Source organism: Gymnoscopelus microlampas, assembly GCF_963454915.1.
Source record: "Gymnoscopelus microlampas genome assembly, chromosome: 13".
NCBI classification, from domain to species: domain Eukaryota; kingdom Metazoa; phylum Chordata; class Actinopteri; order Myctophiformes; family Myctophidae; genus Gymnoscopelus; species Gymnoscopelus microlampas.
In genome coordinates this window covers 45,095,704-45,109,289 of record NC_139950.1, presented here as the reverse complement: position 1 = coordinate 45,109,289, position 13,586 = coordinate 45,095,704, and positions in this window count along the sequence as shown.

The window sequence follows — 13,586 nt, the reverse complement described above, 5'->3', positions numbered from 1 at the left end:
CCTTAGGGAACAAGCCCAAATAAGCAACTACACTGTAGTTTAGAAACGAGCCTAAAAAAAAACGTAACCCGCAATTACCGATATTAACAAGCGACTTTACAGAAAAACAAGGCCAAAGTCGCTTATAATAAGCGGACATGGCAACGCTGAACGTTCACTCTATGGACACCGTGGCACTTCCACAGCCAAACGCCACCCTGTTTGACCACTAGGGGGCGCGCAAACACAGACCAGAGAGATGGAGGCGAGTGTCAATTAGCAATGGTGGAAAAAGTAGGCTACTTGGGTAAAAGTATCGATACTGCAATGTAGTAACTCTGTTACAATTAAAAGTCCGGAATTCAAAAATGACTTGAGTAAAAGTGCAAAAGTATTGGTATAAGTACCAAAAGTAAAAGTACTCATTATACAGAATGTCCCATTTCACATATTTTACAAAAAATATTTTGAATAGCAGATCTACAAGTTCACATGCATTGCTGTGAGCTTGTAGATCGGCTCTTTTCAAATGGCCGAAATGTATACAGGGCTGAAGTGGTTAATGTATCTTTTGTAATAATAATCTAAATCTACAAAGTAACTAGTAATTAACATTTTCAAATAATTGTAGTGGAGTAAAAGTACAATATTTTCTTCTGAGATGTAGAAGTAAAAAGCATTAAAGTATGGAAATACTCAAGTAAAGTAAAAATGCATCAAAACTGTACTTGAGTAAATGTACTGAGTTACTTTACACCATTAATCAATGCATTTAATTAGTAAAGAAAAAATCACCTGTCTGTTATTGAGAGAAGGCTTTATGTGTTCAATAGTTTAAACTATAGTAATCCATAATTCACCATTTGTAAATAAAGTAAGAAAAAATAAGTGAGAGTCACTGACAGAAGCCTAAAGAGACCGGCTCAGGTCAAATGGCGGTAAAGATGAAAGAAAACTGTAAGTATTTATTTCCTCATATCTCATATTTATTGTGAATCCGTAAATGATTCAACCAGACATGGTTTTGTTTTGACCACACAGCGCAGTCACCACAGAACAAAAGTAGGCTGGCCGAATCAATGCCCTAGCCTTGGATCAAGAAGATTATGTATTTTATCGAGCCTGATTTGTACTTTCGTATCTACGATAGTCTTGGCGACCACCCTCCAGTGCGTCCTGGACTTTCACCAGTAAAGCCCGTACTTCTCCGTACATGTACACAAAAAAATATATATAAGGTGTTTACCCGGTTGTCCCAAATGTTAACTCGCGCTTCGGAGTCTTTGTGCAATGTATTAGTCCATATTTTTCAATAGATATGTGTTGTAATCCCGTCTGTGGCCGGACGCCATTTCCCCTCCCTCGTTTACTTCGCGTTTACATTGAGTGTAATTCCGGCTTTCACCGGATGCGCCCCGTCACTACCTCCCATTGAGGAACAGAGGGAACTTACGACAGAATCCGACACAGACGGGATTAAAACACGTCTTTATTGAAAGATACGGACTAATACATTGCACAAAGACTCCGAAGCGTGGGATAACATTTGAGGCAACCGGGTAAGCACCGTATATATCTTTCTTTGTACATGTACGGATAAGTACGGGCTTTACTGGTGAAAATGCAGGACGCACTGGGGAGCGCTAGACCAAGACTCGCAGACGCAGATACGAAAAAAGTCAGACTCGACCCAGATACGTCTAACAATTCCCCCATCAAACATTTGAAAACCCTTTTATTGACAGGGATATAACCAGGAATTTTAGAATGGATTTTTAGAACTTTATATCCCGGGCCATTATGTTCAATGTTAATAAAAGCACCATGTCTAAACTAGTGGGAAACTAGCGGGGATGCTGTGTGTTCCAGGACACGCCCTGCATGTCTCTCTCCATCGTGCAGTATATAGTCTGGCTCTACCAAACGCAGGCTGGCTTTTTATCCCCCTATCATCTCGTCAATGATGGCAACGACAGCAAAGATCAGATAAAATCCACTCTGTCGGTGATCTTCGCCTCGGATCGTCCACATCTCGGGGAAGAAGGAGGACGGCTTCATGTCTGCTAGAGGTGAGCAGCCTCTATCTTTTTTTTTGCCGCAGAATAAGCCTTGATCATCTCGATAAACGGGGGGATAATAGAGGGGGAAACACTGTTTCTGTGCAAGGGTTCTTGATGCTTGGGGTGGAATGGAGCGGGTAGTCCTATTTGCGTGGTCTTTTGGGACCATCAGGGCTGTGGTAATGACACTGTTATAACTAGGTTACAGTCCACAGTGGTGTGGAAAACAAGTACTGACATTCTTTTTTACTTGAGTAAAAGTATCAATACTGCAATGCTGTTACAAGTGAAAGTCAGGAATTCAGAATTTAGGCTACTTGAGTAAAAGTACAAAAGTATTGGCACCAAAATATAGGCCTACTTCCAAGTACCAAAAGTAGAAAGTTTGCATTATGCAGAATGTCCCATTTCAAGTTTTCAAATGTATGCACATCTTTTGAAAATAGCAGATCTACAAGCTTGCAGATCAGCTATTTTCAAATGGCCGAAATGGTTGAAGTGGTTAATGTATGTTTTGTAATAATAATCAACATCTGATTTATTTGAGTTTTCAAATATATGTAGTAGAGTAAAAGTAGCCTACAATATTTGGATCCAAGATGTAGTGTAGTGGAGTAGAAGTACAAGTTATGAAAATTGGAAATACTCAAGTAAAGTGCAAATACCTCAAAATGGTATACTTAAATACAGTGCTTGAGTAAATGTACTTAGTTTGTTACCATCACTGACAGTTCTAGCTGAAACTACAGCCTCCTCTATGCAGCTCTACTGTTACACAGCCCACAACTTCATATTGTCTCAACAAACAGTTTGCACTCTGGAAACTTGTAACCTAAAAAAGACAGACTTGACTTTTTTCATTTGTCATGATGTGAATGATCTATTTAATGTAATGACTATTATTTTTGTTTGAGATATAATGTGACTGAACAACATGAATATTGCATAGTACCTTGTTTCCACTTAAAACCTGTTTTTGAGGGCCTGCCTTTTGGTTTCTATATCATTCAAAGGGGTCTTCAACGTTTTCAGGCCAAGGACCCCTTGGCTGAGAGAGAGATAAAGCAGGGACCCCCATTGTATATTGTATAAAATATATATGTTTTCATAGATTTCATAGGCAGCTTAAGACTTGTTTCTCAGCACTATCATGTTGGATTCATGTTAATGTGTGTTTCCAGACATTTAACCATGCACTTAAACAATACTTAGTAAACCTGACCTTTCACTCTGTACTTAGTCTGCTCTTCTTCCCCCCTAGACCAAACCACTTTGCCGAAAATAGCAGATCTACAAGCGCACAACGCCTCGCGCTGCAAGGCGGTGTGCGCTTGTAGATCTGCTATTTTTGGCTAAAGTTCTCCTCAGAATAGGGATGCTTGGTTGAAGTGGTTAATGTAAAAATGACACAAAGATTCGGCCGACCCCCTGTAGTAACTCTTAGGACCCCCTAGGGGTCCCGGACCCCCTGTTGAAGACCTCTGATGTAGCCTAATGATTGGCTTAGCTTCACTGTTGTGTAATAATAATAATAATAATAATGATAATACACTTATCTCACACCTAAGGGTTAACTGGCTAGTTTAAACAAACACAACCATGTAGAAAATTGACAAATATACAGGAAAAACAAGTTTGATGCTACCATCTCAAGTAGGCCACATACTAATATACCTGTGTGAATGATATAATGTGTGTTATGAGCAGCGATTGTGTGTTCTTTGTGACCTGGGAGTTGTGGAGGATGAGTTTCATTTTAAGTTTTCAATGTTCACTGTACAATGATGTAAGAAATTCTTTATTTGAAAAAAAATGCAGGATAAGAATCCAAATTTGTTTTTGATGTCTGAATGTCACATGTTAAGTTGGCTGTTCAATAAGGACGTTTTTGTTTTAGGAAGATTCATAGAGAAAGCGTGGCAGTTGCGTTGGAGGACGATGTATCCGTAACCCACAGCTTGGACAATCAATATGTTTATGTATTCTTTTTTTAAGGTGAACATTTTGAACTCAAATCTTTGCTTCTGGAGGTCCCTGGCACAACATATTTTCAGGTGGGGGTCCACGACCACATGCATATCAATTTGAGGGTCCTTAAGTTGGCATGAAAAAGTTTGAGAACCACTGCTGTAGTGGGTTTGAGTGTGCACGGTGACTGATTGTGTTTTCTGGTGGAAACAAAGTGCACCCCCCAGCTGTTTTCTGCTACACATTATGATCAGTGGGACTGATGGACTTGGCTTGGCCTGGATAGAAAGACAGAAAACACATTAACGTGGCCTTAATGCTATTATATTAGTATACGGTTACACTATGATTTCTGGCTTGTTTTGTCAATTTAGCTCTGATCTGGTTATGGATGGGGTGATGTCTGCAGTCTTTTTATAGTACGTATCACAGCCTCTCTGGCTGCACTGCTTCAGGCTCTTTGGAATCTGAGGTGGGATGGCTTTGAACTCTGTGTCAGTTTGATGTTGTGGACCACTGCCTCTGTTCTGTTCTGCCTGGCTTCTTTCTGCTGGGAGATCGATGGTGTTCAGAGACCACTGGTTTGACAATCCCCCTGTGGTATTATAGACCTGATTAGTAGGCTTGCCTAAGCTGCTGCAAGAAGGTGATCGTTATTCGTGAGTAAGTAAACTATCCTTACTCACTGTAGTTGTGCAGTAGAATGAAGCAGAGGTTGTTATGTAGGGGAGTTATTTGATTCTTTGAAAAGAATACCAGCACTCACTTTCATCCGTTTAGGATCTTGTTTTTATTCACAGTCTTCTTATCGCCCCCAGCAGCAACTCAATAACCGGACGTTTTGGCCTCACAGGCCTTCCTCAGCGTGTGTGAGTTATTTGATTATCACAGATGAAATGAGGTTTTATTATTACATAGATTTGCTGTGAGGGAGTGATAAGTGAATTTAAATGCTACATACAGTACTGTATTATACATACGTAGTGACACTGACACGTATATACATTTTGCAGGTGTCAGTTTGAGCCAACGTCACTGATGCCAATGTCATTTTCCCCTTTCAATTTGCTGCTGGCATGCTGAATCTTGAGAGATTACTAAATCACTAAATCTAATAACCCCAAGTTCAATTGGTTCAATTAGTTTCAATTATGTTCAATTTGTTTAACCACTTTATGCACAAACCATCCTATTAATGAAATGCTGTGGAAACTATACAGTATTTCCATGTAATAATTTGTGTTTGATGTATTTTTGATCTCTCTGCCGACAACAGCCATGGCCGGAGGAATCAGAATCAGAATCAACTTTATTGTCACATCATAGGTAGACAGAAGTATAAAAGTGGGTGAAATTCGTTTTCGTGCATAGTTCCCATCGAATCGTTATTTCCAGAAAAAAGAGGGGGAAAGGAGATCAAACAAGAGAACAAAAAACAACAACAAATACATATCTACACATGGAACCTGACATAAGATATAAAGGTGCGTGAGCATAGCAGCAGATGTATACTGTGCATGATATACTTATGGACGTTAGTTAAGGTGCTAGAAAAACACACAAAAAAGACAAAATTAAGGTGCAAAAAAAAAAAAAATGTCAGTGCGTGTCGACCGCATTATGTTTTCCCTCCGTCCTTCTGTCTGTCATTCTTGTGAATATCTCTGGGACACCTTGAGGAAATGTATTCAAATTTGCCACAAATGTCCACTCCGACTAAGGGATGATCAAATTAGAATTTGGTGGTCAAAGGCCATGGTCACTTTGACCTCATAGAGCACATGTTTGTCCATAAGTCAGACACAATTTCACACAAATGTCTAATAGGATAAAATGATAATGTTGGAGTTCAAAGGTCACTGTGACCTCATATCCGTCCCATTCTCATGAAGGTGATATCTCAGGAATGCCTGGAGGGAATGTAATCTGGCGCAAACCTCCACTTTAGACTCAAGGATGAACTTTGAGTGAGAACTTTGGTGGTCAACGGTCAAGATCACTGTGACCTCACAAAACACACTTCATACATGTCTACCTGTAGTGATAACTAGCATTTCACCAAAAACACCTTTCATTATAATTTCCTTCAAAGTCTACACGGCATATGAGTCTCGACAGACAAGGATGTAAACTGCAATTGGTTGGCCGGAGACATACAGCCATGATGCAGTATTTCTAGTTATTTTGTGTTGTTAGCCATATGTAGTTATAGTATACAAACCAAAATCTGAATGTAATTGTTCAGAATAGTGTCTCATTTTACCTACAGAACGTTATCCATCTCTACTGAAAGTCACTCTGATACAGCAGCATCCATAGGATTCCACATATAGTGGAAATGTTATGAGATTTCCCTCTGTTACAGAATGGAAAAAAAGTGTCTCAAGTTACCCCTGCCACGATTAATTTATTATCCAAAGCCCCACCCTCACTCAGATGTCCATTAGTGCTCCCAGGCCATTCTTGTTCCCCCAATGTTAACATCACAGGCACGTCAGGATTCACCTTGAAACTGGCGCCCTCTCCATTAGTACCACCATTAGTACCCTATTTCAGGCAAGTCATTATAGGTGAAAACAATTTGCCCTGTCAAACAATGTCAAACAATGTCCCAAATGTTTGACATATTGTTTGTGAGCTGCTTGTATATCGGCTATTTTCGCTCTTCATCATGCAACAAATTATATAGGGCTTAAGTTGTTAATACACCCTTTCAGGCTATTCTGGGACCTTTCCTACAAGGTCCCAGAATATGGTGTCAATTTAATCCTGGGATAAATTGTCACTCAGGATTACGCAGTGTTGTAGTGTCATCTTACTTCTCACTTTATATATCCTTGTGGTCACAATCCCATACACCTTTATGGCCACACGTGTTTAGTGCAATCTGCTCATGCATTTCTCTGGCAGACTGTTTCTATACCGCTGTCTAGTAGTGTTGATTTTGACAGCAAATTTTTATTCAGCTTTAGTCATAGTCTTTTGAATCAAATTCCATTTAGTTTTAGTCATATTTTAGTCATCCGAAATGTTTTACTCATAAGATTATAGTCGACTAAATCTACAGTTGATTTAGTCGTCTAAAATGTATTTTGTCGGTGCCTTGATTTACACTTGTTTGCATTCTGAAAAAAAGACGATCTACAAGCTCTGCGACGTGTTGTGTTGTGAGCTTGTAGATCTGCTATTTTCAGAGTGCAACACCTCCACTAGTCCCGCCCTGACATTTTAGTCTAGTTCTTATTTATTGACGAAATTGTCAATATACTATTTATTTACTCTTAGTTTTAGTCATCATAGCATAGTTTTTTTGTTTTTCATTCAGTTTTTGTCTGTGAAAAAAGGTAGTCAACGAAAAATCTTCGTTGTTGTTTAGTCGTCGAAATCAGCACTGCTGTCTAGCTCCGGTTAGGGTTGGCTGGTCATTATGTGGAATGGATTCATTGCTTGTCTTGGACTGTTGGATCCATTCTATTCTGCTCCACCCCTGAGCAAAGCTCATGCTGTACAGAACATTGGTATTCCTATTACAGGGAAGGCAGGCCAACAGCATTCATTCATTCATTCATTGGGGGGCGGCAGTGGTTCAGGAGGTAGAGCGGCCCCTTGGGAACCGGTCCTTGAGTAAGACACTGAACCTTGCATGGTTTCCTCCGCTGTCGGTGTATGAATGTGTGTGTGTGAATGGGTGAATGTAATGCACATTTTCATTCATCTACTTTTCTGCCATTGCTCGTTTGTCTTTTCGGGACATATGTCATATAGAGCAGAGAAAAATATCATCTTTTCTTCTTTAAGGGTAACGTAGAAGCAATCAGGTATTACTACATGGAGGAACAAGAATGATTCTTTGGGGCGACCCAATTGCCGAGTCGTTAGGGTGCGTACCACACGGGCTCAAATTGCCCGACAACAAGTCCCCGGTTTGATTCCCAGTTGGCTGGACCATTTACTTCATGTCACTGTGTGTTTCCTGTCTCCACTGTACATGTCAAAGACCCCATAAAACCTCATAAAACAATGACAGAGAATGATTCTCTGTCATTGTTTTCTTGACAGTGCAGTTGTCTGTGCAGTGTCCATCATTCAAAGGGAGGCTAATAACAGAAATCTTTTACAGTTTTGCCTCTGGCAAAAGTCTTATCAGGTCACGCGTTTATGAGTCTGTGAGTTTCTTTACTTGTGAAAAAAAACTGAGAACAGATATGACCATACTTATATATGGCAGAAAATTGTCCCTGGATAACTGTAATAGCCCTGCATTCATCTTCCAGGGCCCCACCCTGCCTTGGGGCAGGGGCATGGGCAGGGGCAGTTGCAGTTGCTTCATCCAGACCCTTGTACCTGTTACATTGCAGTGTAATCTGGCTGGTGAGTGGGTAAACGCTCCACTCGGCAGTAACCCAATCTCATGCCTTCTCCTTATCTGACCAATGGAGAGGGATGTACTCATTTCTGCACGACCCTCTGCCTCAGCACTTTTCTGTGTGTGTGTGTGTGTGTGTGTGTGTGTGTGCCTTTGTTTATGGCGTGCATATGCGTGTGACTCTCTGTGTGTGTGTGTGTGTGTGTGTGTGTGTGTGTGTGTGTGTGTGTGTGTGTGTGCTTGTGTGTGTGTGGATGTGTGTGTGTGGATGTGTGTGTGTGTGTGTGTGTGCGTGCGTTTGTCCGGTCACAAGCCTGAATAATTGATGAAGAGGGGAAGAGGTGAAAGCAGTGCCGGATGGGACGGTGTGTGTGTGTGAGTGTGTAGAGATGGGGGAGAGGAATACAGTGAAGCAGCAGCCTGTCGGGCTCTGCAACTACGCCCAAAAAATCACATCCCAGTGCTTCGGACTAAACGGTAAGAGGAGAACAGGAGCATTTATCTTCTATTTATTTTTGCGTTTTTTTTGCATGGACAACATTCAAGTTATAGGCTGTTTGTTGTTGTGGCGACTAGAACATCCCTGAAATGAATTTGGTGTTCCAATGCTAGTTTAGTGTCTCGGGACAGCTATATCTTAGCTATCGTGGCGGTTGTGCGGGGAAGTGCCTCGTCTTCTTGTGCCTTTTTGTTCGCTCCTCATAGATGGTGTAATAATGGATGACAAATGGAGGGCAATGGCCCACTGCAGCAGAGCAGCAGCTTGTCCTCCAACTTAGCGCCTCTCGGAAGCATGTGTGCGCATGTGGTTGTGTGTGTGCGCGCGTGTGTGCGTGCGCGTGCGTGTGTGTGTGTGTGTGCGTGCGTGCGTGCGTGCGTTAATCCGTATCTTGTTCTAGTATCTTATCATTTCCCTTTGTCTGAATCTGACTGAAAATATTTTTTATTGCCCATTATCTGGAGAGATCACCGTATGCGCACGAGCGAAATTGGAAGGTGAAATACAATATTAATATCGGTAGTAGTATGCTAAGTCAGCCGAGCTCTAACCCTCCCGGTTTCTGTGGAGCTGCGCTGACGTTAGGAGGTAATTCATTAAATTTGAAGTAGACAGGCACTAAAAGGGATTTGCGAGGGTCCATTTATATACACTGTCAGAGTTAGATTAACACAGAGGTTTTTTTTTACTGTGTAAAACTGTCCTGTCTAAGAGGGTTATTATTTCTGCTTTGTCATTGTCTGCCGTGCTTTTGTCATAATCATAATTCAGATTAGTTTGTCCGTAGGAGGTAGACAACCCAAAGTGTGGTATCAGTTTATGCATTTTATGTTCCTTTCTGAAAGAGGTTTGAAATAGAAGACTAAGAATGGTACTATCAAACCTTTTTTTATGTAGAATTCACTCTGCCTCCTCCCATCATTTCACCTCACACCAGGGCAACATGATGACTCTACATTTAGCTGACATTCAATTCCCTGTTTCAGGGAAGGTGGAATGTACAGTATATCTTTCTATTCAAAAGCTGAAATGAAAGCCGGATGGATGGATGGGATGGATTTAAAAAAAAGCCCTTTTAGAAAACCTTTGTGGAAACTATTTCTTCTGAACATACTGTAGTGAACATGTCTCCCTACAAAGTTTTCGTCCATCTAATCCGGTTGCTTAACACAGAGATTTCACCAGAAAATGACTGCGTGATCCACCATAATGTAATACGATCGTTTGTTATTTTCATTCCTGTTCTAATCGTTATCACAAGCGTTCATAAGCGGTTGGTTGAGTTATTGATTGTTGGATGTTTGCAAAATATAGCTCTGCTCCTTCAAGCATTTCTCCTCCAAAGATGTATCTGGTCATTGTAAAACGACCAGATACTGTACATCCAGATACATGACCAGATAAAAGAAACAGGATTTTATAAATTTGACGCTTCATATACACATCATTGTATGTGACACTAATTTGTGTGGGTGCATGCACTTCTTTTTTTCATTGTACTTTGCATTTATTTTGTTGTCAAAATGGGAGCTTAATGCAATTTCAGTGAAAATCTACTCACAGATGGGGATGTCCATTACATGCCAGTATTAGGCTTAATGTATCTGATGATGAAAGTATGCCTTTGATTTTTGTAATCCTTTTATCGCTGATGCTCTTAACGGAATCACACTCGTAATTGGACAGATGTGAGCAGGCTTAGAAGTGGTGAAAAGATACATAATGCTAAATACATCATAATAAGCCTCCGAAAGTGATGAACTGTGGTAGTAAATTGGTTGTTTAGCTATTTGGGAATGATAGTAGTAGAAGTAGATTGAGGAACTGTAGTGATTCCATTCAATCTCGTATGAGGAAAAAGGTCTCAAAGAAATTTCACTTTCCCCAAATGTCATACCAGGACTACTTTCTATTATTTTGTACATGCAAGGCCAAGGCAAGTTTATATCTACAGCACATTTCAACAACAAGGCAATTCAGTGTGCTTTACATAAAACATTAAGCAAAATAAACCTATTAAACAGGATATTTGAATTCAGTAAACATTAAGAAAGAAACGTTAAACACTTATCTCCCTAAAAGGAAACACCTATTCAGGACGCAGAGCAAAAAGCACAATATAAGAAGTAAAAATGGCTGGATGGCTGACTGGCTGGCTCGCTGGCTAGTGGGAGACCTTAGGTGTAAAAAAGTCACTTGTGTGTTCACTGTGTGAAATATAAATAATAAGGTTGGCTGATGGCACTGTTGTGCGCCCGCCTGCATGAATTGAAATAAGACAAAATAACTCTCCATGCCAGGAGATGAAAGTAGTCTAGAAATTGATCATTTAGAATATGGTTTTGTGCTTTAAGCTGTTGAACACACCCCGGCAGTTGGCAGAGTTTTACAAGTGTATTGTTTGCATCAACACTGACATTAAACATGATGTTCATCTCTCTCTCTCCCTCTCTCTATTTCACACACACGCACACACACACACGCACACACGCACGCACACACACACACACACACACACACACACACACACACACACACACACACACACACACACACACACACACACACACACACACACACACACACACACACACACACACACACACACACACACACACACACACTTTTATACTGGATCAGCATAAAAGTGACATTCAGGGGACCTGCAAAATACTAAAGCACAGCCAAATACTGGTACCCAAACTTCTTTAAAAAAGACAACAAAATCATATAAAATGCAAAGGAAATCGCAAAAAAATGTAATAACCTTTTTGTAAATAGGACCTAATCTTGCAGGGGAGACTTTACTCAGATGAACCCGCACTCCATCTTCATTGGTGGTGTAAAAGGAAATCGTAAACAAATAAGAAAATATAAAGTATTCTGATTATACCAACATTGACATGATGATAGTTAAAGACATAATTGACACCATTATAATAACACCGTTCAGCCATATCTGCAATTTATCATTTCCAACAGGCATCTTTCCAAATAAAATGAAAACAGCTAAAGTTATACCTATCTTCAAAAGTGGGGACAAACAACTTACAACTTAACAACTATAGACCGATCTCTCTGCTATCGCAATTCTTCAAAATACCAGAAAAACGTTTTGTGGGAAGGCTTAATAACTTCAGTGAAAAACATCACCTTTTAAGTAAAGATCAGCATGGTTTCAGAGCTATTAGATCCACCTCGACAGTAGTTGAATTGGTCAAAACAGCAATAGACAACAGGGAATACATGGTAGGGGTCTTACTCTTCATAGACTTACAGAGGGTGACATACATACTGCTTAATAAATTATATAGTTATGGAATTAGAGGTATTGCCCACTCTTGGCTCAAAAGTTACCTTGCGGACAGAAAGCAATTTGTTAATTTAAATGCAGTAGATTCTCAAAAGTTCAGTAACTTTTGGCGTTCTTCAAGGCTCTGTCCTTGGCACAAAAGTATACATCCTCTTCATTAACGACATTTTGAAGCCTTGCAAGACCTCCACTGTGTTCTATTTGCAGATGACACCAGTCTGTATACTGCTCTGGTGCAGACCTTGAGCACCTCCTGCATGTAGTGGAAGATTTAGAAATTTAGAAGTAGAAGACTTAGAAATCATAATTCTCTTTGGCATAAATAAATTATCATTAAACATCAGTAAAACTAAATTCATTATCTTTGGAAATAAAAAAATACAATTACCAATCCAATTAACCATAAATAACAAAGAAACTCGAACAAGCAAATCACAAATAGCAAATAATGGTAATAAACCTGGAAACCGCATATTGACTGAACTTAAAACAAAAAGATCTAAAATAATTGCAATATTATATAAAATGAAAGGCACCATTAATAAAAGTTCACTCACAGGCACTGTACAACTCTTTACTACTGCCATATGTAACCTACTGTGTGGAAGTGTGGGGAAATACGTACAAAACAATAATTCATCCCATTTTTATGATACAAAAGAAAGCAATAGGAATTGTTAACCTGGCTGACTATTATGCACCAAGAAACTCACTATTCATTAATATAACCGCACTTTGAAATTTGGCGATTTAGTCAACCTTAACACTGCTGCAATAATGTACAAATGCTGCAATAAATCACTTTCAATCTGCATGCAGGAGCTCTTTGAGCCAAGGGTAAGAGAGTGTAAACTCAGGGGAATTGGTATTTTCAACAAAACAAATGCAAGGACTAACATCAAAGGGAGATGTATATCTACCATTGGGGTAAAATTATGGAATACATTGGATAACAAACTTAAAATGAACAACTCCATAAGAAAATTCAAAGAAATATATAAAGCAAAGGTACTTGATAAATGTATAGCATCAATATAACAAACTAGTGATATAGTACAGCTTTGTTTGTTTCCTTTTTTTCTATTGTGACAATTAATTTAAATAGTATTAGGGCCCCGGACCGCTGACCTAGCGGTCTAGGCACCTAGGCTCCAATGCCTGACAGCGTGTTGCGGGTTCGAGTCCCGATCCCGACGACCTTTTCTGCGTGTTGCTCCCCGTCTCTCTCTCCACATTTCCTGTCTAAATACTGTGTACTATCAATAAAGGCAGAAAAATACCCCAAAATATCTTTAAAAAAACAAAAATAGTAAGGTGGGAATAATAAGCTTCGGCTTCAGCCCATACCTTTTCGGCCAATAGTTATCTTGTTGCCTTGTTCTGTATGTTCAACTGTAATGT